Genomic DNA, 25,766 nt, shown 5'->3' on the forward strand with positions numbered 1-25,766 from the left:
CCAAAGAGCACATGCCAGCCTGTGGAGGCAGTGGCAGATGTGGTGGCAGCTGTCCTTGCTCTGTTGACCTCCACCATCTCCAGCAGCACAGTTGCTACCAAATGTGTGATCTACTTGTGATGCACTTTTAAAGTGCAATTTGAAGTGATGCACTCAAGGAATCAGAATGGGGACGGGGCATTCCTCCTCCCTATTATTTATATTTATATATGTGTGTATTTATGTAAATATATATACACGTACACATTAAAAAGGAATGGGGGGAGTGGATGAAGAAAGAGAAGTGATGTCTGTGGTGCAGACAGTGGAATCAGAAAGTCCAGATTGTATTAAGGAAAAATTAAAAGTATGGAAGCTTGAAATGAGTGGTTCTGGATCTGTGGGGGAAAGATATCACTTTTGGAACTTGACTCAGTCCAAGTCAAAACATGTCATTTGGATGGCCATGAAGGATCGCAGAAAACAAAATAACTCTGCTGCTTTCCTGAGCCACATGAAAAGCATAAAGAAGTTATTTTGGGGGACTGAACACTGCAGGTTCTGGCAAAGTCCCTTTGAGGCGCACAAGTGACTGCAAGGGGTCAGACAGCTGAATTAACAACCCCTTTTTGTGACATAGCAGGGCTGATGGAGCCCCTTGTCTTAGAGAGCCTCAGCAGCCTTGTGAGATAAAACTTGGAATACTTCTGTTTTGGACTATGGCTTCCAGGATACTCCAGCCAGTATGACCACTGACTAGCCTGGTTAGGGGGCTTTACAAGATGTAATCTAAAATAGCATTTTCCCTAAACTCTGCAAGGCACCACCTGTGTTGAAACCTGCCCTAGGCCTCTTGTCTTTGAACTGCTCATTAGACTGCAATTTTAATTTCCCATAATGACCCAGACTCACAGGGAGTTTTAAAAAATGGTGGTTCGTAGTAAACTGTTGTTGGAGAAGCGTTTCCCCGCAAACTGTCAGTGCCAAGTAAGCACAGCCTGTGTTCTTGGGACTCAAGGCATTTTGCTAAGGGTCACCTTTAAATGTGCAGTTGGCCCTATAGAACATAAAACAATTTATTTATTTATTTAATAGCACATATATCCTGTGTTATAGCTAGAATGATATGATAGCAAATACTTGGAAGGCAGTCATACAGAGGGGAGGCAGGGTCTGTTCTTTATCCTTTCAGAGTGCAGGATAAGTACTAATGGGCTCAAGTTACAGGAACCCATCTTTAGGCTGAATATCAGAAAAAAAAACTGTTACAGCCGTATGACAATGGAACCAATTACCTCAGAAAGTGTTGAGCACGCCAACACTGGAAGCCTTTAAGAAAAATTGGACAATCATCTGTCAGATCAGCTTTGACCTGTATTCCTGCATTGAGCAGGGGGTTGGACTCGATGGTCTTATAGGCCCCTTCCAACTTAATTATTCTATGATGCTAGAAACAGTTACAGAGAACCTTGCATGTCAGTTAAAAGAAGACAGTTCCTCCTCACAGCTTTGCAATCTAAAAACAGAGACTACGTGTGAATAGATTTGGCATACTCCAAATCCAGGCAGACCAATTTGCAAATTATGCAGATTAATATGGTTGGTTCCATATTGTGCACATGCATCATATTGATTGTTGTATTGTTTTTCTACAAGTATCTTTTGGTCTAAGCATCAGTTACATAGGAACTACTGATCTGTATAATGTAATGGTTAGTGCCTAGCCTAACTCAGTCACAAAGCTTACTTGGTATCCTTGGGCCAACCTCTTAACCAAACCTACACTACAGGGTTGGTTTTCATCATAAAATAGGCAGAGGCAAACCATGTAAAGTAAAATAGGCCAAGGCAAACCATGTAAAAGAAGAATGACATTTTGCCACATGTGAGGACTTCTAGGGATAGTCTCATGACATGCTTGTTGGTTTTGCTATCAGTTTTTATTGATGGCCAAAAAACCCCAAAACCCTCATAGAGATTCATGAGAATACGACAGGAATCCTCCACAAGTGACACACTAACCAAGATCCTGTTGCTTATAGAGCAGTTGATTTACCAAATCCCCATTGAGAATCTGTAGTCTTCCCTGCTTTACATGCTTTGCTTCTGCCCATTTATGCTGAAAACAACACTTGTAAAGGCTTGACGTTATATTTTCTCTTTCTCTCTCTCCCTTTCCCTCACCACTACAAAATCAAGTGCCAATCCATTGTGGTACCTCCTTCTGTTTTGTTTTGCTGCTATAAACCATACTGTAGCAATAGAAAATGAGATTCATAGCAGCACTTGAAAACCTGATATTTGAATGACACCATCTGGAATCTCTCAGGCAGAATAGTTACTGACCATGTTGACTTGGGGATTCTGGGGACCGTAATCCAAGGAAGTAACTTTACCAATCTCGTTTCTGAATGAGTACAGATATATTCATGTTAAATAGAAGCCAGCATAGATTTGTCAAGAACAAATCCTGCCAGACTAATCTGATCTCATTTTTTTATTGGATAACCTCCCTGATAGACAGCGAGAATGCTGTAGACATAGTATGTCTTGATTTCAGCAAAGCTTTTGACAAAGTGTCCTATTATACCTCGATTAGCTAACTAGATGTGGGCTGGATAGATCAAGTATCGGGTGGATACACAATTAGCTACAGAATCGTACTCGGAGGGTAATGATTAATGGGTCCTTCTCCAATTGGGAGGAGGTAATAAGTGGGGTATCCCAAGGCTCAGTCATGGGTCCTGTGTTCTTCAGTGTTTTTCTTAATGACTTGGATGAGGGATTGCAGGTAATGTTTGTTAAATTTGCGAATGACACAAAATTGGTTGGAATAGCTGATACCCTCGAAGACAGAAGCAAAATTCAAAATGAACAGAATGAAATTCAACCAGGATAAGTGCGAAGAACTGCACCTCAGAAAAAGAAACCGAACACACAGTTACAAGATGGGGGATGCCTGGCTCAGCAATACCATGAGCGAGAAGGATCATAGCGTTATTGTAGACCACAACCTGAATATGTGCCAACAGTATTATGTGGTTACAAAAAAGGCTAATTCTATTTTAGGCTGCTGTAACAGAAGTATAGTTTCCAAATCCCTCGAGGTGCTACTTTCCCTCTAATTCAGCACTGATTAGGCCTTACCTTGAGTATTGTGTCCAGTTCAAGTATTGTGTCCAGTTCAAGAAGGATGTTGACAAATTGGAACAAGTTCAGAAGAGGGCAACAAGGATGAGCAGGGGGCTGGGAACCAAGCCCTGTGAGGAAAGGTTGAAAGAACTGAGCATGTTTAGCCTTGAGAAAAAAAGATAAATGATAACTGTCCTGTGTCCTTGGTTTATTTTTCCTAATTCCAAGTCCACCCTCTGGATGCGTTTCCTCACATCATGCTGCCACCAGGTATTATTCACTCAATACCAAATATGCTTCCAATTCAACAGATTTATTGTTTTTATAGATGTTATAGAAATCAAAGGAGTAAATCACAAATGTTTAGGGTTATTCATTAAATATCATTTGCTTTTACGTTGGTTGGTATGTGTTTTTCTTCACTGGTACAATATTCTTTGACTATTTATTCTCTATACTTTTGAACTCCTTTCTATTAACTCTAGCATTCTAACCTTCCAATCTCTGTCATAACTTTCTCATCACTGCAGTCTGCGCATTCTCAAAGGTCTCCTGGCATCCACTCGACCACAGGATCCTCTCAGCTTTTCCCTTGGCTTTTACATTTTCTAAAGGAGAGGCTGAATCTCTGGAATTGACTTCCCAATAGCCTGCCATCCTTATCAAAACTTTTACTCTTGCTTCTTTTATTTGTTCTATGAGCAGAGTAAAGTTGTGGTATTCACAGGGGGTTACTAGGTGTATGCTGCAGTTGGCATGGAGCTCAGCCTCCTTTGGGTAGTGTGGGCGGCATATAAGTTAAATAAATAAATAAATAACTGACATATTACATTCAAAATTAGCCAGTCCCTGAGAATTGCATGTAAGACTCACTCTGACTTTATGCAGCATGTGCTTTTCTTGCCAGTTCCTTGCTTGTTTGTGGATTGGTGTCAGTGTGTACCAATCTTTGGCCTTTGAACTACATTAAAGGAAGATAGCAGAGGACTGTATGGAGACACAGGCACAGACACACAGACACAGACACAGAAACACACACACAGAGAGAGAGAGAGAGAGAGAGAGAGAGAGAGAGATTCCCCTGCCCAGGTTTATATAGTCTTTTCCCAGCTGAATTAGGCAGAATACACAAATATACGTACAAATGTCAATGTGGAAGATAAAAATAAAGCCTCACTACATGGTGCAAATTTATTTTTGAAGATACAGGTAACCTTTGGGAGAAATGTAATGAAATCAAGAAAGAACAACTTTCATATTTCTACTCATCTCTTAAGCCTATTTGGAGGGTTGTTGTGAGGATAAAAAGGAAAGGGGAAAACCAAGAGATGGGACAAAAACGTAGTCAAGTATCTTAACCAGAATTGCTCATCACACCTTGCATAGTGATTAACACTTGATTTTGTCACAGTTCCTGAAAATGTGCAGAGGATCTACATCAGCAATGGAATGTGTACACGTGCTTGTTGTGGCTAGTTTGTGCATCTCCTCTCATTGTTTCACCTACTATGAGTGATGAGCTAATGTTGCTCGGAATTAAAATACTTGAATAACACTTTCCCTCTGCTCCATTTCTGCTGTTATCAAAAGCAGTGATTGCTATGTTGGCACAATCTACCTTAGCTTTTTAAATAGCCAACTGACTCACTGAGAACTAGAAAGTTAGAAAGTTGAGGTCCTCCATTTTAAACAATGTAAATCTCCTACAGCAAACTCAAAACTGCTTCCATGCAGTGATAGTGGGAAAACTGTTCTTAGGCAGACTTTACACTGCCCATAGTGGAGTTAATTTTAATTGACAAATTAGGTAAAGAAGGTCAAGGTAAGCAAATTATATAGTGTTATCTATTTTGCTTGATGATGTCCTATCTTTACTTGCATAAATCTTTCCTGTAGGTTCCATTGCTAAATACTAAATTAGGCAACCGGAAGTTTTCTCAAAAAACAAATTCCAAACTACAGTGGTGCCCCGCATAGCGAAGTTAATCCATTCCGGATTAATCATTGCTATCCGGAAACATCGCTAAACGGAACAAAAAAGCCCATAGAAACACATTAAACTTCATTTAATGCGTTCCTATGGGCTTAAAACTCACAGTTGAGCAAAGATCCTCAATAGGGGCGGCCATTTTCGGTGCCTCTAAAGCGAGGCAACACAGTGGGCGGCCATTTTGGAACCGCCGACCAGCTGGCCGAAAATGGGGTCTTCGGCATTTTCCCCCAGCTGAGCGGCAGGAGCTTCAAAGCCCCGCCGCTCAGCTGGGGGAAAATGTCGGCAGTCGGTCAGCGGTGGCTTTGAAAGGACTCCGAAGCCACCGCCGACATTTGCCTTCCGAGCTCTCAAAGGGCTTCCCCCCCCCGACATTGGAGAAAGCCCTTTGAGAGCTCGGAAGGCTCTCAGTGGCGGCGGGGGCAGGGTAGGGGGTGTCCGGATGGCTTCCAGGCGAAGCACTGGAAGCCATCCGGACCCCCCTACACTGCCCCCGCTGCCGGGAGCCGTGCCCACCTATCCCAGCCATGTTGGGACTCCCGGGAGTCCGAGCATGTCTGGGAAACCAGGCGCGGGGTGGCTCCCGGCGGCGGGGGCAGAGTAGGGGGGTCCATCCGGAACCCCCCCGCCGCCGCTGCTTGGAGCCACCCCGCACCCGGCCAGCGCGTCCGAGCGGTGGCGGAGAAGCCTTCCCCCGAGGCCTCTTGGAAGTGCTGGTTGCGAAAATGCTGGCCCTGGCCAGCGTGTCCGAGCGGCGGCGGAGAAGCCTTTCCCCAAGGCGGCTCGGAAGCGCTGGCCGCGAAAATGCCGGAGACGGGGGGGGTGAGGGGTTGGGAGGAGGGCGGCCGGGAACACCCGAGCCTTGCCCTCCTCCTGGTTCTGCCCGACCCACTCCTCACCCTCATCTCCGCCGCCGCCGCTGGGTTTCGGAAGCCGCTTCCAAAGCCCAGCGGCAGCAGCGGAGAAGGGGGTGAGGGGTGGCTCGGGGGGAGCCAGGAGGCAGGGCAAGGCTCGGGTGTTCCGGCATCCCTCCTCCCAGTGAAGGCTCCCGCCCAGCTGAGCAACAGGAGCTTCTGAAGGGGAAGCTCCTGCCGCTCAGCTGGGGGAAAATGGGGCTATGGGGAAAAATCACTAAGTGATTTTTCCCCATAGAAAACATTGCAATGCGATCGCTTTTGCGATCACAAAAAAGCCATTGCTATGCGGATTCGTCGTTAAACGGGGCACCACTGATTGGTGCCTCACTTAACAATGTTAATTCGTTCCAGTGAAATCGCTGTAGAGCGAAAACATTGTAAAGCGAAAATTTAAAAAACCCATTGAAACTCATTAAAACCGGGTTAATGCGTTCCAATGGGCTGAAAACTCACCCTCCAGCAAAGATCCTTCCTACGGCGGCCATTTTTACCGCCGTCACTAGCGGTAAAAAAGAAAACAACCTGTGTTACAAAAACTATTTGACAATTTGCTGCTCACATCTGCTGCATGGGGCAGGTGCCTCAATCTGCCTAACAGTGGGCATAGCCCTGGGCTTGTTTGAGTTGTTGACTTTGATTATTATGATCATGTCCCAAGTGTTTGATTTAGTCCAGTAAAATATCTAACCAGAAGGGAATTGTCTGAGGCAGGGGCAGATGTGCGAATTCTTCCCTCCCTGGCAGGACTTTCTCTATCCCAGACTCTTCTGGCTGTGAAAGGCATAGGGTGCAGCACCCAATAGGGAGGCTAGCCATGGCTTTGTCCACCCCAGGGGTTACTGAAATGCACACACATCATTTGTGGTGTTCTTCTCTCCTCCAGTATAATCTTCGCTACGTCTAACTCACGCAGCTGCCCCCACAGTCTTGCTCTCAAGGATGGGGGACCACCCAAGTCCACAACAGGAACTGGAGCCTCTGAGTCACTTCCTGGCTTCTTAACCCTTTCTCCTCCTGTTTCCTCTAGGGTTATAAAAGCAGTTTCATGCTCGTTATCCAAACTCCTCTTATGTTCCTAATGCTCCCATTTCTAATCTCAAAAGGACAGATGTGTTCAGGAGCAGGCACCGTGGAAAATGTATTGTTAACATGGATGTAACCTACAAAAATTTATCTTCCCCTGAAAAGCTAACCTGTTCATTACAGCATGAACTTTTAATCAGGTGCATGGTGTGTAATTTTAAGGTTGCTTTATGTTAAACGTTACCTTCTTGGTAAATAGTATTTGTTGGTATTGGAGTTAAGATTAAGAATCCTAAAACAATTTGTGTAAGAAATGCCATGTGCATTTCTAGCATTTTAAGAAATGCTAGAAATCTAAAGCTATACATATGTATCTGCCTATACATCTAACATGATATTTTATACTGTTTATTAAAAAGTGCTTTAGTTACTCATATCACAACCTTACCTTTCTTTTGAAATGAGGCAACGGACGTTACTTACTTTTTACATTACTTTTTTACACAAACAAGCTTACAAGAATGACACATGACTGTCTTCTGTACTTTATGCTCACAACAGCCCCATAAGGCTTGCCAGACTAAGAGACAGTGACAAGCCTATAGTCACCCATGGAGTTTTCCATGGCTCAAGGGGGGCTAGAATCTAATCTTCCTCCTCTAACAATCATGTCACACTAGCTCTCCTTTCATAGGCAGAAGCCAATAATAATGAGTACCAGGGCTTTATGAAACCAATGGGGGGGGGTGCAGCTTATATCCTTTCAAGCTGAAATTGAACCTTTAGTCACATCAAAAACAAAACTGTATGCTTCTGTAGGTAAATAGAAGTATTTGAACATATATTTATTTATTTATTTTATATGCCGCATTTCTCCCAACAAGGGACCCAAAGCGGCTTCTGAAAGCAAAATGTTTTTCTCTTAGCCTTCACCAGGCAAGTTGCAGATTGGTGCTTTGGGGTTAGCAAACCCACCTTCAAGTAGAGGAAGCAGCAGCATACTCAAAACGTTGTGAAAACAGACAAGAACAGGAAACTACCCTGACTTTGAAAGTCAGTACTCTCAATGGCTTAAATAGAAATTGCTGCTGGAGTAGGTGCTGGGAGCTGCAGGGTAAGTTTTTGTCAGATGTAATTCCCCTCTAAGAGAATGTTATTTATGGCAGAAACATATCAGCCATACAAAACATAATGGATATTGCTTATTTTTAACTAGGGTGGGAAGAGACAGCTCTCCTAACCATACTTAAATCTTGTTTAAAGTACATATTCCCACTTGTAGCTCTGTAAATGTAGTAGAATGTTTGGTTTACTTGTTTTCAGTTGGACCTAGGAAGGAAAAGTAGGAGGTGGATTGAGGTGAGGAGGCCATTGTTTGTCTCTGGGCATGGCCCACTGCTGAACTACCTGGTCACCTCCTGCAGAGCTGTAGTTCCAGGCTGCAATTCTGGAATGGAACAGTCTGTTTCTCCTTGTTCTGAGAACATGTTCGGAAGGAGGCACTCTGCGTTCAGAGGAAAAGCACGAGTACTTGCTGTGTCACAATGAGTGGGCTGGCACAAGACAAGCAGAGGGAGGATGGGTTGCAGGTTGATGCAGTCTGCACCTGGCTATAGGGGTGTTTGCTGGTAAAGTCTACATTGCCCTTCTAGCATGCTGGATTCCCGGAGATATCCAAAGGAAACAATGGTTCAAAGCAGTCATAGGAAGAATTCACACCATCAGTATACCACCCTCATGTCCAGTCTTACATGATGTGGACAACTACGCAGAATCAAGTCTGGTTCGTACATGGAAGGAATGCTGTACGGGAATACCAGGAATCTCTGGTGAGCTAGGGGAGAGTGCTGAAACCTGAAACACTAGAGAGCCCCTTTATTCAAGAGAACCGTAGTGGACTAGATGCACTAATGGTCTGATTCAGTATAAGATAGCTTCCTGTGTTCTTAGTGCACATTCAGCAAGGATGACATTAAGACATGTCCAAGTGCAAATTGGCTATTACAAATCAGTCCCTGTCATTAACTGCAGATGTAGTCAAATAGATATAATTTGCATATGCCACTGTGACAATGCAGTGCCCAGTTGAGTGATGGGTGTCCCTAGTTTAATATCACTTTATTTGGATTTTCTACTATCCTTCAAGTATAGGGCGTGCTGTTCTGAATAACTTTTACAGAATTAAGGAATGTTGCGTACTTGTGTTCCTGTCAACTTGACCTAAATATTCAAAGCCTATAGAAAGTATGTATAGGAGTACCTGGCCTTGCAACTGGCCCCAAACCCCTGCCTGCATTTGGTAGCAGTGGCTGAATTCACTGCCATTGCTGTGGTTGCTGCCAAAAACTGGCAGCAGTTGTAGTGGCTCAGTAGTATTAGAGGGTGCCACATGGCACTATAACACTGCAGGATTGAACATAATTTCCATTCTTAAAGTAGAGTGGACATTAAGAAGGCAGCCATCATGGCTTTGATAGGGGCCCATATATAACCCAAAACAGAGATATAGGGGGCTTATAAGGCCTCCAGACTACATGGTGCCCACCCCAGATCTATAGTAAGTGAATCTTTGAGGTGCATGTGAATTTGCAGTTTGTTTCTTGATTTCACTACAATTGCTATAATAGCCATCAAATCCTTGCTAATGAGTATGAATTTTGGTATTTCTGTTACTAGCTTAACTATTTTGAGTAAGCAAAGTTAGTTGCTTTCCTTTTGAAAGTACTTTGAGGTTATGAAAGAATGAGATACCCTTGTTGCTGGAATGGGATGGTTTGCTGCCTTTCTCCCAGAGAAAGTATACTTCGGTTAAGACTTTGAGGCATCTTTGAAGGGCAGTGTGCCCCTAGAGATTTAGTACCCTTGGTGAGGAATCAAGTGCTATCAAGGCCTTGGCTGCAGAAACAATGGATAGGCAACTCCTGCAGGCCAATTTGCAGCCTGTATTGAAGACATAGGGCTCAAGGAAGAACTATAGGGCATGACACCACAGTGAAGACCAGGCAGTAAGAACCGGCTGGCAGTTTTGCCGTGTGTAGCAAGAGCTTGTTGTGGCTTTAATCTCGGTGTAGACTAGACAAGATCTACTGTGATAGACTCTGCCTCTTTGTATCTAGGAAGCATGCAGAGAAAGCTATTTTGACTACAAAATGAAATCTAAAATCAAAACTCCATACTGGGACAATATGTTTCATAAACCAATTTGGGTGGGGCAGAGAATTAGGAGCAACCTGTGGGGATTACCACAACCCATCATCAGACACCTTTCGTGATGAAGGGATCTGGTGACCTTGAAAGCTTATAGATAGTTCTGACTTTTTTTGGAGAGGGGGTGCCCTAACAGAGAGATTATCTGTTTATGGGATTATTATGTCTCATTTGCCTGAGAAAAGGCTATGCACTGATATATCCCATCCTATGGATTTCCAAATATTGTTGGACTACAGGTCTCAGAATGCCTTATAGTCGTGCTAAGCAGGACCTCTGGAAACTGAAGTCCCCAAAACAGTTGGAGGACCTAAAGTTGGGTTCACAGTTCTTTGATGTTGCATTACTCATTTTTGATGAAGAGCAGTGGGACTGGGTTAAAAAAGAATTGTGAATTTGGTCACTACAGCCAGATTAGTGATTGTGAGAAACTGGAAACTCAAATACATGTTTCAAATAACTGAATAGTACAATCAAGTGTGGGAAATAGCAATCATTGACAAGTTAACATGTGACATAAGATTTAAAAAGGGATAATTAAAGCAGAATAAGCTTCTCAAACTTTGTATTATTGTAAGGCAAAGGCTGATTACCCAAACAAAAGATAAAGTTATTTTGGAAATGTTCTGAAGCATCATAAACAATAGCTTGAAGGAAACATATTTCTATTGGTCCCAGTGATGGGTGCACTAATTTTGGTTATGTTATGAAGTTGTTGTGAGATATGAGGGGGCTCCTTGTTTTTTTTTTTCAGTTTTCTTTGTACAGTATATTGTTGAATTGTGAATGATTTTTTTTAAAAAAGGAGAGTGATATTGTTGAACTACAGCTCCCCTCAACCCTAGCCAACATAGCTGATGGTGAGGAATAGTGAGAATTCTAGTCCAACATGGGAAGGGTTGCTCACTCCTTGCATGGATTTTTTTCTTTTAATAGAAGAGAGTGGATGGTTTTGCAGAACTGATCAAGGGAAGGAAAGTTCTTTAAATACAGGTACTGCATGCTGGTTTTTACCACGTGAATGTAGCAGTGCCTGATGTGGTTCAGTTTCAGTTCAAGTCACAACATACTTTATTGGAAATGACATGACTGCTGATAAACCACAAAGCTTACAACACTCTTTGCAAGGGAGTGGGGGGGGGGAACTGAGCCATACCTATACTGTACCAACATCCATACTGAAGTATTGGCATATTGTTGTGCATGATGTGGCAGCAGCTAGCTATGTTGTGTGATGCCAATGTAAGCATTTGTTTTTTCCTAAAATTGAACATACTGAATTTCTCTCTAAATCATAGTATACGCCATCTCAAAGTATTAGCAGTGGGTGGGAGAAGAGCACCATTCTTTGAGGCTTATGCACAAATTACATTTTATACCTTGGCAGCTGTGCTGTTTACTGCTAGGATCTGCTAGCCTTTCTTTTAAGCAACTGTAAAAATAATTTCTGAGAGTAGCTACTGGCGAATTTCTGGCTTGTCAGATTTTTGCAGGGTTGTTGCTACTGCTTGAGATGCCCAAGATCCATCAATCAGAATCAGGGTCCTTAGAATGAAATAATTTTGTGTACACGGAGCACATTCTGTGGCTAGGAATTTATTTGCAGTATTCAGACTTGATTGAACTCAACAGTTCTTTTACATAAACATTCACTCCTGGTTCCACTCTGTGTTGGCTAAGATTATGGGAGGTGTTAGGCATTTAGGTCCAGAAGCTGTTGACTATTCACTGCAAATGACCTAGAGATCTACTAGCAGATGCCAGTCTTCCTTCTGCCCTTGGCTTAAAGCTCTATGAGAATCCACTACTGCAGTGTAAAAGTAGCTTTCCTCTAACCAGTCAATATATGTGTGGCACTTTGGATACTTGAAATTGCAATATATATGTTACCTCTGGCTGGTTGGATAGTTCGGTAAGTCACCGTAGAGAAGAGTTGACTTGTATCACCATGGTCATCTGGACTCATGGCAAGGAATTGCTGGAAAAGTTCCACCAGAACTTCAATAAATTTCATCCTTCCATCAGCCACCAGACAAGTACACTTTCTAGACCATGCTGCAACTGTACAAGAGGCATAGGAATTAGCACTATATTACACATACTTACAGGGACCTGGTGGCACTGTGGGTTAAACGCAGAAGCCTCTGTGCTGCAAGGTTGAAAGACCAGCAGTCGTAAGATCGAATCCACGTGACGGAGTGAGCTCCTGTCGCTTGCCCCAGTTCCTGCCAACCTAGCAGTTCGAAAGCATGTAAAAATGTGAGTAGATAAATAGGTACCACCACGGTGGGAAGGTAACGGCATTCCGTGTCCAGTCACGCTGGCCACGTGACGACGGAAAACTGTCTTTGGACAAACACTGGCTCTGTGGCTTAGAAATGGGGATGAGCACTGCGCCCTAGAGTTGGACACGACTGGACTAAATGTCAAGGGGAACCTTTACCTTACATGCCTCCAGCTTCTACTTGGAACACACCACCAAGTCCATTGTTTACAATCAAGTTGTCTGATTTATCAGATTTGCTTGGAACCACAGGGCAGAGAATCAAAACTCATGGAATTAGAACATACATTTTTTAAATTACAGTGGTCACTCAACATGATGAAAATGCAAATTGACAGAGTCAGACTAGTACTTGGGAACAACGTGGAACAAGACAGACTCAATATAGAAAATGACAGGACTCCATCAGTAATTACCTACAGATCCCAGTTCATGCCACTGAGGTATATTATCATTTACCCGCAGTTTATTCTGGACAGCAATATTTTCCTCTTCCAAATTTTAGGTTATAGACAACCCCCAATCTTAAACAACTGCAGATACATAAAAGGCAGCAAAATATGGAGATAGAGGCATACAGAGATACCAGATAGCTCACAAAGTGAGATACCAGTTGTACCCCCATGGCAGCGCTATTAAGAGTTCCAGTAACATCAGCCACAACATCAAGATTTTATTTACTTGTTCAATCTTCTGCAAGCAGGGCCCTTATACATTCTTCATAGGACAGACATGACAACTTCTGTGCAAGACACAAATTTGACATCAGAAATGGCAGCACAGAGAAAGAGATTTCAGAACACTTCAGCTTTCCAGGGCACGCTGTTATGGATCTCAAAATATTAGAGGTGGGCCATTTGGACTTTCTGGACTATGAAGCCCATAATTCTCCATTCTGGGAGTTCCACCATACCAGACCCACACGTATAGCTACTGTTCCTCACATGGAGAAAAGGCCTGGCTGGCAGACTTCCTGGCCTAACATAGGCCTAACTCTGCCCTAGCTGTGGCTTCCTTTTCTAACAGTGTGTTAGTGGGGAGTTACACTTCTCCTAGGCCTTGAAGTTTGCTAGCCAGTTTTTTTATCCAGGTGAGACACATTTTGGTAGCTGTAGGTGTGAGTCTGTCAGGTGGAACTCTCAAAATGGAGAATCATGGGTGTTTTAGTCCAAAAATTCCAAATGGCACGCCCCTAGTGGCTATTGCAGAAAAGAATGATGAAGGGGCGCTCGAGAGAGAAGCAACAGAGATTAGTTGACAAGTACCAAGTGCACCTCTAAGGGTCTAAATAGAGATCAAGGCTTCTTTGCTCAGTATATGAATGTGAGCCTTGCTGGCCCTGTCTGTGTCCATGGGACTCATTATCCCCACATCTATAGACAACGCCAAGATAGTTCAACACTAATTGGGTTTATTGCAGCTGAGATGGGGGAGACAAACAAACCACTCATAGCAGCCTTCAGTACAGTTCCTTGCAGTTTCCTCATGTCTAAGTTCAAGTCAGAGAACCCTCCAGTTAGCATCACTGGGAGGGTCTCAAGTCCTTTTACCCCTGATGACATTCTCCATGACAATCAGCATCTAAAGGCCCACCGCAAAGTGGGTTTATATGTCCACATCAAGGGCAGTGGTGGCAGCCCCAGCTTATCTGGTCTTGTTGTCTCTCCAAGCTCTGGCACTGGTGTTCCTGTTGCTGGGTAGCAATTGGCTCCTCCAGCCCGGTTTTCTCAGGGACAGGGTTTTTTACTTAGTCTTTCTGTTCGGCCCAGTAAAGGGCCATTGAGAACTAATGTGTCCCTCTGCCTCATTTTCTGGCATCCTCAGTTGTACCAGGACCTTGGTCCAGGGGTACTCTTTATATGTGCATTTCCAGTCACCTCGGGGCTCCAGTTTTCCAGATGGTCTTCCTCCCAGGTTCCCTATTCCTCTGTACTGCCACATCTGGCAGCAGGTCCCCTGTCTGGACTTCCTACTCTACTTTCTCCTCCAGACACCTTCTGCCTCCAATGCCTCCCTTATATCCTGCAGTTCCCATGGTGCCTCCTCCCTTCTCTCCTCTAGGGGTCGCTCTTACTTGCCCTGGTTCTCAGCACCTCCTCCTCTGGGGCCTCCATCTGGGTTTTCCATTCTGGTGCCTTGGGTTCGTTGGCCATGGGTTTTCCTGGCTCCATTTCTGCCCAAAGGGAGTCTGCCATGTTTACTGGGAACACTTTGTGTGTGGAATTCCCTGGAACTGGAGAGAAAATGAGATGGTCTGACCACAGGGGTGTCTGCGACGCTGTGGTCCTACTCACAATTAATAACTAAGCTTTCCATAACATCTTGTGTTTATAAAATAGTTTTCTTTTTTGACAGGCTCTGACCTGTACCTGTAGCCTTCGCGAATATATTGTACCTGAAAAATTACTTTTAGCATTTCTGTGACAGCTGAATCTACCTGGCAGATTATCACCCTTGCTGGAGCCGAGTGCTTCAAGTAATTAGCCAGTTGGTAGTTCCATGTATGCATTAACAAGCATTTTGTGTTACCTGCATCATGACCTGTTCATGACTCTTGCCACCATGATGTGTATAAATATAGAGAACATGTGTTTGTACTCTTTCTGTCTGATGAAATGGATTTTGGTGCTTGAAAGCTCATACTGGAATAAATCCATTAGTCTTTAAAGCACAACAGTATTTTTCTCCCCCCATCCCCTTTTCACTCTTTTCTTTTTCCCTTTAATTTTGGGTTGTGAGTTGTTCATGTTTTGAACCTTTCCTGTTCATTTGAGAGTTCTCATGTGAACTACCATAAAAAAAAAAAACAGGGACGATTTTATCAGCATGCTGTGTCTACAATCTACAATTGGAGGGTTCACACATAATGAGAAGTCTTCTGCTTCTGACTTAATGACCTATGGGTTGAAGGAGCTGCATGCTGGTGCGCACAACTCACTCACACAGAGGGAGAAACAAATGGGCTCTGTATGCCAGCACACCGCTCCTTCGCCATTCACTTTGTGGTTTATTAAATGGGTGTTTTGGACTTCTCTTTATGCAGGAGCACGACCTACGCCTGTAGGAAGGGATTAGTCATTTCCCTCCTTTAGAGCTTGTCGGCTGGAAATTGATTTGGAGCTCTTTGAATCGGGCAGGCCAATGTCATATATTTACTCGGACCTAAATCCCACCTGGTTCAATAGAATTTACTCCCAAGTAGATGGGTGTGGGCTGATAACCTTTGGGGAACAGTCTTTTCCAATGGAAGCAAAAGTTGAGGGGCATAAAGTTGAAGTCAAAGGACATGAAGCTTGCTTTTGGTGTGCTATTGGCTTTTTTCCTGTAGCACTGATAATTAGGCATAGGGTAAAGTTTGCTTCCATTAGAATGTTATGAATCTTAACACACACACCCTGTTCCCTAAAGAAGTTGCTCCTGAGATTTCTGTTCTCCTCATAATCACTGAGATCTTCCCTTGTGAATGATGGGTTTGCCTGCTTCTATTCCTCTTTCATTGCTACAGACTCTCCCCCTTCCCCTGCTTCCCTAGAAAACTGCATACCATGTCCAACTGCTCTTCCAAAACTCCCAGCCTCCCACACCCAGGCTTGCCAGTTGGAACAGATCTGCTTAACCCCTGCAGCACCAGAGTTACCTTACATGGCTCTGTGGAAAGATGGCTGAAAGTGTTCTGAGGACCTCAGATGGGCCCCCTTTTTACAGATGGGAACCGTTCCATCAAAACAAGTGGTTTCCCCAAACATACGGGTGGAGTGAGTGAGGGAAATAAACTACAAACCAAAGGCACTACCAGATTATTAAGTTAGGTGCATGAGACACACACATATCTGCCGCTGTCCAGAGGCCTGGGAGATTTTTTTAATATGAAATGTTAAATGCCCTTGCCTTTTAAAAGCTACAGACATTCCAACAGGTAAAGGTTTTCCTAGCTGGTAATTTCAGGGATAGTGAAAGCTTAAGTAATTGAATTTCTGCCTGTTAATTTGTGGTTTTTTTCTTTTTAAAGCATCATGTTCTCTAAAGGTGGGAGGAGAGAGCACATTTATTTGTATAGATATATACAAAAGTAGCATTTTCCAGTCTTAGGCACTGTTTGTCCAGAGTTACTATGAGATAGATACACTTTTAAGAAGGTAGTATTAAATACACATATGTATATAAATGCTATCTGCATACATTGTGTGTAATATATAGACACATATAATAATAATAATAATAATAATAATAATAATAATAATAATAATAATAATAATAATAATAATAATAATAAAAAAAACAACTATTATTATTATTATTATTATTATTATTATTATTATTATTATTATTATTATTATTATTATTATTATTATTATTATTATTATTATTATTATTATTATTATTATTGCATTCCATCAAGTTGATTCCGACCCATGGCACTCTTTTGAAGGTTTTCTAAGTTCAGTGGACCCTTGACTTCCGTGCGGCTCCACTTACATTATAGGGACTTCTCCAGCCGCAGAATTTCCCATCAACTTGGCGGCTGGAGAATCAGAAGGGGGTCCACAATAAATACTGTGCTGCTATTCGTCTCCAGGAAGTGGCCTGAGAAAGGTGGGTCTCAAGGTTTACTGAGGGCTCTGTTCTTGGCAGTGTGTCAGCCCCTGGTCTGATGGTGGCAGCATAGCTGGTCCCCTCTCTCCTGTCATGCCAACTACATGTGGAGCCCAGGGAGAGTGATAGGGTATGCCAGGAGCATGATTGGGAGGTGGGTATGTGTGTCTCTCTCTGTGTGTTAATCAGCTGTTTATGCTTTGTTGCTACTTTTGGGGGTTATAAGAGTCATAAATGGATTTTGAACACAGGTCCAGTGTCCCTAACCCCAGTGGTGTTTGAAGGGAGAACTGTATTCTATACAGTGGACCCTCAATTTACGGAATTAATCCGTATTAGAACGGTGGCCAAGGTCGAAAAGTCCGTAGGTCGAGGGTCCATTTCCCATAGGAGTGCCTTGAAAACCCTGTAATCCATAACCGGCCTAAGAAAAAAAATAGCCCCTGATGGCAGTGACAGCAGTGTGTGTGGGGGGGGTGACGGAAGGGCAGCGGCAGTTGTGGTGGGCGTGGGGGCAGTGAGGCAGTGGTGGTGGCAGCTGGGGGGGACAACAAACAAATTCATGCTTCATCAGTTCATGAGGGGGAACTTCGTGCTTCTTGATTTGTCAACATTGATATTCGTGTGTGAGGGTGATCTGGCTGCAAAATCTGTTACCTCATTGATGACAAGGGTTGATGTGGCTGATCTGGCTGGCTAGACGGGTGTCCCCTTCCTTCTTCATTGCTCCATGTGCATCCTTCCCAAAGCTGCACACGTGGTGGAAGAGGATGACCATCCCAAATAGAAGGAATGTACTCTTCTTCGGTCAAGGGTATATGATAGCTACACTCCCCTGCTAGAACCTCCAAACAAGCTCAACATTCACAGATGGTCCTTTTTTAATATTTGTACCACTTGAAGTAAGTAAGCCTTCTACTAGAAGCATTTTAATCAATTAATTGGATTCATTTTCATGGTATATTTAGTAATCTAGTACTGAGATTTGTCTGGCTGCTATTTTGTTAAATTTTGCTTTAAAAAATTGAATCTGATGTTTATCATTTGTATGTAGAGTTTTAATGCTGTTTATGTCCTTCCCTCTAAGTCAGCTTTCCCTAACTTGTTGCTGCCATTTGTTTTGGATTTGGTCCTCATCAACCCCAATAGGTCTGTCCAGTGGTCAGAGATTACGGGATTGTAGCCTGAAACATCTGGAGGTTACGGGGAGGGAGGGTGACAGTTCTAGGTCAAGATACTAACTACTATTTTGAGAGTTTGACCAGATAACAAAACCAGATCCAAAAAAGCAAGCAGCATCCTTCCTAGCACTGCTTAAGTAACCTCTGCCTGTCTAGGGTTACAATTTCTAAGTATGTGCTCACTTAGATCTCCATCCCATGGAACTTGGTAGACTCTAAATTAGGAATCAAATATATATACAGTGGCGCCCCGCTTGACGATTACCTTGTTAGACGAGGAAATCGCTTTACGATGAAGTTTTTGCGATTGCTTTTGTGAACGCAAAACGATGTTTTAATAGAGAAAAACCACTTTACGATGATTGGTTCCCTGCTTCAGGAACCGATTTTTCGCTTAATGATGATTAAAACAGCTGATCGTCGGGTCTTCAAAATGGCCACCCGCTGTGCAAAATGGCTCCCAGCTGTGTTTTAGGATAGATTCCTCGCATTACAGGCACCGGAAAATAGCCGCCCTGTGGAGGATCTTCGCTGGACGCTGAGGTATTTCGCCTATTGGAACGCATTGAACCAGTTTTCTATGCATTTCAGTGGGATTTTTACTTTCGCTAGACAACAATTTCGTTCTACAGTGATTTTGCTGGAACGGATTATCCTCATTAAGCGAGGCACTACTGTATCCTGTTTTCCCAAAAATAAGACCTAACCTGAAAATAAGCCCTAGTATGATTTTTCAAGATGCTTGAAATATACCGTATTTTTCCATTTACAAGACAACCCAAAGTATAAGACGAACCCCGTTTTTCTATCCCCAAATTAAAAAAAGCAGGGATCAAAGGGCTCCCTTTTTGCTAAGCCCCGTGCCTTGGCAAAAATCAAGGAAAGCGGCTGTCAAAGTGACTGCCACTTTTCCTCTCCTTTTGAGAAGGTTAGCTTCTCAAAAGGCAAGGGTGCGCTGGGTTTAGCAAAAAAGGAAGAGAAGCCATTGCTCCTTTTTCTTTGCTAACAAGGCAGGAAGAGGAACCCCTCAGTCTCGCTGGAGGTGGTGATTGGACGGGCGGGGGAGGCAGCAGCCCAGAGGTACCAGAGCATGTGTGAATGCTCCTTCGCCTATGTCTCCTGCAGTCTCCGCCCCTGGAGGAGATGGAGGGGACAAGGCAGAGACTGAGCTGAGCCCCTCAGTCTCACTGGAGGTGGTGATCGGGCAGGTAGGGGGAGGCAGGCATCCAGAGGCGCTGGAGCGCGTGTGAGTGCTCATTCGCCTCAGTCTCTGCCTCCTGCTGTTGCTGCCTCAGCCATGGAGGGGACAAGCCGTGAGCTCTGAAAGAGGCAATCGGGCGACAGTGGCAGCAGCAAGAGGTGCCCGAGCGCGCGCGACTGCTTCCTTCCATTTATAAGACGACCCTCAATTTTTCCTCTAATTACTTGAAGAAAAAGTGTCATCTTGTAAATGGAAAAATATGGTAAGCCCTACCCCCCAAATAAGCCCCAGTTAAGAGAAACCCTGCCCTCCACTATTGTGCAGCAACCAGAAGAAGATGACATGACTGTAAAATAAAACAACCCCTGAAAATAAGCCCTAATGCATTTTTGAAGCAAAAATTAATATAAGACCCTGTCTTATTTTTGGGGAAACACGGTAGGAAATTCTACAAGCTTCAGGCTCTAGACTTCAACACAGCGAATATGCTGCAGACCAAGGAGAAAAATCAGCAAGCAACATAGTAAAATTTCACTACTCTCAAGGGGGTATGTTTGTTCCAGCAGTGCTAAAACTCTATAAGGCCAAGACATTATCCCAACTGTTATATGGGTCATTCTTAGAGCCAGTCAGTGTACATTTTGCACCTCAGGAAAGGGTACAATCCAAAATTTTAATAAACATTTTAGAAATCCCCAGATGTGTCTCAAATGCCAGGATAAGACTGGAGACAGGATGCCTAAAAGTAGATACCTGGATTAGCTTCCTCTCTTTATAGATGTGGTTAAAGGCCTATCTTATCTCGCAAGGGCTGCTTCCCCTAATATTCATTGATAACTTCCAATTGAACTGGGACATATCTGTTCAGGCCTATATTATGAAAATTGCTCTCCATGCCTTTTTATTATATGGATTAGACCAGGCAAAAAAAGCTGTTAAGCAAATAATTGAGGATATTGAGCATCAGTCAGATCTTCCCAGCCAAAGAACACTATGGCAAGGGCCTATATTAAAAATGTTATAGAACCAGTTTCTTTCTTTCTTTCTTTCTTTCTTTCTTTCTTTCTTTCTTTCTTTCTTTCTTTCTTTCTTTCTTTCTTTCTACCTACCTACCTACCTACCTACCTACCTACCTACCTACCTACCTACCTACCTACCTACCTACCTGATTTTTTTAGCCGTGCCATTACCAATGGTCTCTGAGCTAACATTGCTGGAAGTAAAAGGGTTTATAGGAGGGTTTTTACTCTGGCAAGGTATGCTGCCCTCCCCTCTGCTATGCTCAAAGGGAAGTACAAAAATGTCCCATTTCTTCTCTAACATACCTTTTAGGGCTGCTGTGGGATAAAATGGCTGGGGAAACATTCATGACCCCTGAGGTCTTTAGAGAAATGGTAGAATTTTTCAACAAACATAATCTGTTCATGAACTGTGTGTGAACCTGATGGCTTAGGGAAATGGTGATAGTTTGCAAACTATCAAGCATCTATTCCTGGGATCAAAACAGGTAGCAGGATTCTTAGGAAGTGCAATAGTCACATGTCTTGCTTTTGTTTAAAAGGGGGGTGTTTTTATTTTGATATGTTTTGTTTAAATCAGTGGTAAACTGCTGGGCACTTCTTGTTCCAGTAGCAGAAGGTGGTACAGCCCATAGTGGGTGGTAGCGAATAATTTACCTCCTAACCTCTCAAGTTCCCATTCCTTGTTGAAGGTGATTCCATTACAACAGGACATATTCCTGATCCTAGTTCAGCTGGAATGGAATTCCATCTTTATCAATATTTTGTGTCACTCTGCTAGCTGTCATCCAGTACTAACCTTAAACACTGAGTTAGTGCCTCCTCCATGTCAGCATACAGAGCATATAGAACTCCAAATCCTTGTAATACTGGAACATGATGGTGCAGTATTGTGTATTGGATAGTTCCCTTGGTAATGTGTACATAAGTATTTGTATTTATTTTTAATACGTTTTTTACTTCACTGTTCACGCCAAAAGGCTGCCAGAGTGGCTTACAAATATTTTTAAAATGCAACAGTTTCTATCCAGAGTCACAATCTGAAAAAGTGTGGCATGGAAGAAAGAACAATTAGGAGGGAGGAGGAAAAAGAAAACAAACCTGGGTTAATAAAGTTTGACAGATGGGTGTTGAACTGGAATCACCTGACAATATCTTCTGAAATTTTCAGTCAGTCATGGGAGTGGAACCGTGCAGTATTGTGTCTCCCAACCCGGACAGGGGACAGTACAACTGATGGTATCAGAGGTTCCTGAGAGGTCCAGGAAATCTGTTATATCCCCACTGTATCTTTTGCCTATGTCTTTAAATAGGGTGACAGATCCCCAAAATCAGACTCCACCTCAAGTAGACCTGACTAGACAGAGATCAAGGATTTTGAGACTGAACTTTTGTGTATATGACGCTGGAGTGTTATAAGTCAATATATATTTTAAATTATATTTACAAATAATTTTTATTTAAGCTTTTCAGTAAACATGTTAGTAAATATACGTAGTCACCATGTAACACAAATTTTCTGAGTGCCTCACAAAACAAATGTAACATTAAAATGCTATACTGTATATAAATCATAAAACAGAAATTTTAAACTGAGAACACCGGGCTGTAGAACAGAGTACCTACTCAACCTCCCTCTCTGCTGCCCATTCTTGTGTATTTGCATCTTAACCAACCCACTACTTACACCAGTGGTTTCTAGCGATGGACTTTATTGGACTGCAGTTTACTATCCTTTTCCTTGGTCATGTTCAGCAGCAAAGATAGGGATTATATTCTGGAACAGTCTTTGTTTCCCATCGATAAAAGCTGCAGATTTTCTTGGGCTTTAACTCTCAGAAATCCTGGCCAGCAGAGGTGGTGGTGAAGGTTTCTGGGAGCTGTAGTCCAAGAACATCTGGAGGCCCAATGTTGGGGACCACTGATCTACAGGATACCCTGTTCTGTTCACTGCCATTCACAAAGTGAAATTCCCAGAAGCTGCCTCATTTTTTCCATCAGTTAACCATTTCTCAACCTCATCCAAAGCAATTGTTAGAGCTATTTTTCATCAAATGTGAATGTTAGTCTGACCAGCACTTAATGGAAAAAGACAATATTGCTGGGGGGGGGGGCAGCAGAAAGAGAGAACAGTCTGATTTGTAATGCTCTTGGTTTGCAAGATCTGAGCAAAGCTCTTAATGATAGGACATTTTGGAAGATGGTAACTCATATAGAATGAGAAAAATGGGAGGGAAAAGGGGGCTCCCCACTGTCTTCCTAACCTTCACCCCAATGTTCTTACCTCATGCTGCAGCTGTCCTTGGCTGCTCTTGCTGCCCTCTCTTTACTTGCAGGGAAACCAGGTAAAGTTACTCATGAATAAATTAAGTAAACTTGCTTACAAGTAAAAAGGTAAACTTGCTCTTTCATAAACTTCCTTTGAGATCAACCCCAGGCACAAAGCAACCCCCTCCCCCCCACACACACACAAACAATGCATTAATTCAGAAGTTTGAGTGAGCTTCTGAATATTATTCTCCATTTTAAATAGAGGGAGATATAACATGAGATGGGTTGATTCAATAACGGAAGCTACAGCTGTCAGTATGCAAGATCTAAGCAGAACTTCATTGAAAAGGCAACATTGCTGGGGAGGAGGACAGTAGGAAGAGGGAACAACCTAATCTGAAATGCTTTTGGTTTAGAAGATCTGAGCAGAGCTCTTAATGATAGGGCACTTTGGAAGTCAATAACTCATATAGAGTAAGGTTGCTTATTTACAGCTAGTGTGGTTTTCAAGGGAAGCTATTGTAAGTGGTAGTAGAGCTCTTTTCTTTCTCCATACTACATTCTTGTGGCAAAATTATGACTTCAAAATATAAAATAAAAGGCAGTCTTGTAGGTTTCCAGATAGTAGTAATGTAACAACTTCGTATGTTATATGTACAGCATCAGGTTCTAAATTCTGTTCAGTTAATTATTTAATAATTTACTTAGGAAAAAAACATAGGGCAAAAACATTGTGGGAAATTTCAGAATAAATATGCATATAAATATGATTATAGTACCAAAAATTATTAATTGCCTATGTAGAGAAGTTAACAGCTTGCTTATGATTGCCAGAGATTGCAGATAAACTAAGCATGTGACTACATTGGAAAGTATTTCTGCAGTTTGCTACAGTATTGGCCTGGGTGAATTTGAAGTATTTTTCAATGATCACTTGATATAAAGCTCACTGCAATCTTTCTCCCTAGTTACCCCGAAGTATTTTTTAAAAACCAAATATTGGATCTAGCACTACACTGTGTCACCGTATAGCTACATTAGTTTGGCACTAGATCACCTACAGACAGAGAGAAAAAAGATTAAAATTGGAAGAACTCTTAAGGAACTCCAGCAGACTACAATGTTTCCATTGTATATGTACATGTTTGTATGTGTATGTAAAACTGGCCATTTCCCCCAGCTGCAATGTAGTCCTTTAAACATTCCCAGTAGCTTGACAGTGGACATAAAAGGAGAGTCAGGGATTGGCAGGAGGGCATAATAAAGGAAGGGGAGCTGTGGAAATGGATCGGGCTATATTCGATTGAAGGCCCAGCACCAAAACAACCTGGGGGCTTCATGTGATCACCTAAACCAGAAGAGACTCAGAATAAAATTGATGCAAAGCTAAATTGTTCCAATTCAACTTTCCGATGTAGTTGCACCCTAACACAGAGTGGATTACCTAAACAGCTGATTGGGTGGGACCCAGCAGTTTTAATAATTATGCAGTAGAAGGAATTTTGACAACTGGAGATTGGTCATGCAGGGCTGAGAAACAAATGCACCTCCTGAAAGAAGCAAAAATCCTTTCTGTTGTATAGCTATTGGCAAGACCATGTTTTGTATGTAAATAATCTATGCTTTAACCACTGGTATTGCTTCACAAAATGATATTAAGTCAAGGAAAGAAAATTTCTCTCTTTGTATTTGATAACACTGTTGATTACCAGAAGCAACCAGGAGTTCTGTACAGGTGAGTAAATGGGCTGGCCAAAAAAGGGGGTAGTAGTTTCTGCTGCCTGCACCAGCCCACTTGATATAAAGCCTTTTGATGTTTAACAGAGCTGGATAAGACGTCCGTAGCCCACATTTACTTGCTGGACATGGAGAAGGACCTTTTATTCCTCTGCAGTCAGCATGAATGCACAAAGGATTAATTTCCCCTTCAGTGGGATTTAAAAAAAAAAAAAAACGAGTAGGGAAACCCAGGACTGGCCAGGAAGATGATCTAGGAAGCTCTCTCTCCTTTCTCTCCGAGGTTGCTCTTTCGCGCTGTGTCTGCCTGCCTGTCTCCTTTTTCCTGGAATGTAGGGGTCAGGGAGAGGCAAGCGGGGTTCTCCTCCAGGGACGAGTCTCCCGCCCTGCTCGGCCCGCTCCAACTCTTGCCGCCTTGTTCACTGTTGCACTTTTGGGGAGGGGGGAGGGGAGCGGGAAGAGGGCCGCCGCCGCTTCCTGGTGGCCTCCCTGCCTCCCTGCCTGCCTGCCTGCCTGAGTGGCGGGCTCCGTGCAGCTGGAGGAGGCTGGGCTGAGCGAGCAGGACGTGCTGTTCCAGAGTCCGCCTGATGCTGGGGCGGGGAGGGGGAGAGCAGGGCAAGGCAGGGCAGGGTGTCGGTGTCGGTGTCGCCGCCGTTGCTGCAGAGACCTGCCCCGCCCTCTCTCTGTAGGGCGACTGGCTTGCAAGAGAGGACGTTCACCGCCCCTCACCAGATCTTGCATGTCAGTCTGCCTGCTCGCTCCCCCCCCACCGCCCCCACCGCATTGAAGTCTGGAGCCAGCAGAGGCACATTTTTCCTTCCACCCTCTCTTTTCCTCACTCTGCATTCTGTACATACAGAGAAAGAGGAAAAGATGCTTCCTGCGTGAACTCTGGTTATCCTACTACTTAAGGTCCGCAAGAAAAGCCAGAGTCCATCTTTCTACCATACATGCTTTGCCAGTTACCTCTGACAACTGTCTGTTCTCTCTCCCTCTCTATAAATAATAATAAGTTGCAATTTTCAGAAATAATATCATCAGAGCGACAAAAATGGATGTATTAGGAACAGTGTACATACTGTGCCGATATTTAACAGATACTTAGGTTTTAGGTTAAAACTTGTACGTACGTACGTACGTACGTACGTACTTACTTACTTACTTACTTACTTACTTACTTACTTACTTACTTACTTACTTACTTACTTACCTACCTACCTACCTACCTACCT

At 43.1% G+C, this 25,766-nt stretch overlaps 1 protein-coding gene across 4 annotated transcripts in view; it reads left to right on the forward strand.

Annotated features, from left to right (window-relative positions):
* Positions 1-25,766, forward strand: part of ZMIZ2 (zinc finger MIZ-type containing 2) — a 159,579-nt gene that overhangs the window by 45,661 nt on the left and 88,152 nt on the right. The window contains exon 1 of one of the 4 annotated variants that reach the window (XM_020803570.3): positions 8,056-8,155. The exons of the other annotated variants lie outside the window; for them this stretch is intronic. The gene's annotated coding sequence lies outside the window, so the exon portion shown is untranslated. Of the gene's footprint in view, positions 1-8,055; positions 8,156-25,766 lie in introns of those variants that run through there. 4 annotated transcript variants of the gene reach the window in all.

The sequence above is a fragment of the Pogona vitticeps genome, chromosome 8 (genome assembly GCF_051106095.1).
Source record: "Pogona vitticeps strain Pit_001003342236 chromosome 8, PviZW2.1, whole genome shotgun sequence".
Lineage (NCBI taxonomy): Eukaryota > Metazoa > Chordata > Lepidosauria > Squamata > Agamidae > Pogona > Pogona vitticeps.